This window comes from Corapipo altera, unplaced genomic scaffold (genome assembly GCF_003945725.1).
Source record: "Corapipo altera isolate COAL_440 unplaced genomic scaffold, ASM394572v1 68, whole genome shotgun sequence".
Classification (NCBI taxonomy): Eukaryota; Metazoa; Chordata; class Aves; order Passeriformes; family Pipridae; genus Corapipo; species Corapipo altera.
In genome coordinates, this window is record NW_020884919.1 from 159,569 (window position 1) to 160,351 (window position 783).

Here is a 783-nt window from a genome sequence, read left to right on the forward strand (position 1 = left end):
GTGTCCCTCAGCTCTAAGGGCTGTCCCTGCAGGGACTGTCCCTCAGCCCCACAGGTGAGCCTGCAGCAGCTCCGCCGTGCCCAGGACAGGCGGGACACAGCGCAGGCACTCGTGTGCTCCACACAGCTCCCGGGCTGGCCCAGGGGCTGCTCACACGCTGTACGCATCTACAGGCTCCTCAAAAACCCTGGTATGCGCTGAAACACCCGCTACAGCCCCCTCACAACCCGCTACTACTCCACAGAACCCTCGCACCGGAGCGCGGCGGCGGGAGCAGGCGGCTGCGCTCGAAGGCTCCCTCAGTGCCACCAGAGAGGGGAAAGGAAGTTTTTCACGTTACGACAGGAGGCGAGGAATAAGACTGGCACTCTAAACAGGTATTTCACTATAGCAGGACGCCCGTTCTGTCCCCGTCGCTCCCGATCCCCGAGGGGCGCAGCCCCGCTCCCGCACACCGAGTGCGCCAGAGACGGGGGGGTGCGGGACCTGCCGGGGCGAGCGCGGGACCGGCCGGGGCGAGCGGGCCTCGCACCACGAACCCGCGTCCGCCACCCCCCCTCCCGCACGGCCGCTGCTCCCCGCGGAGGAGCCGCGTCTGTCCAGGACGGAGCAGCGGGAGAGCACCTCACACTGCCCCCGGAGCGACCCCGGCCCCTACCTGCGGGAGGGACGCGCCTCCTCCGCGCCATGGCGGGACCGGGAACGGCGCACCGGGGCCCGGGAGCGCCGGGAACCGCACACCGACCCGGGCGGCAGCGCCGGGAACCGCCGGGAACCTCACAC

At 70.8% G+C, this 783-nt stretch overlaps 1 protein-coding gene across 1 annotated transcript in view; it reads right to left on the reverse strand.

The window, feature by feature from the left end:
* The window catches only part of PKP4 (plakophilin 4), a 57,026-nt gene that overhangs the window by 4,488 nt on the left and 51,755 nt on the right, over window positions 1-783 (reverse strand). The gene's annotated exons all lie outside the window — the stretch shown is intronic.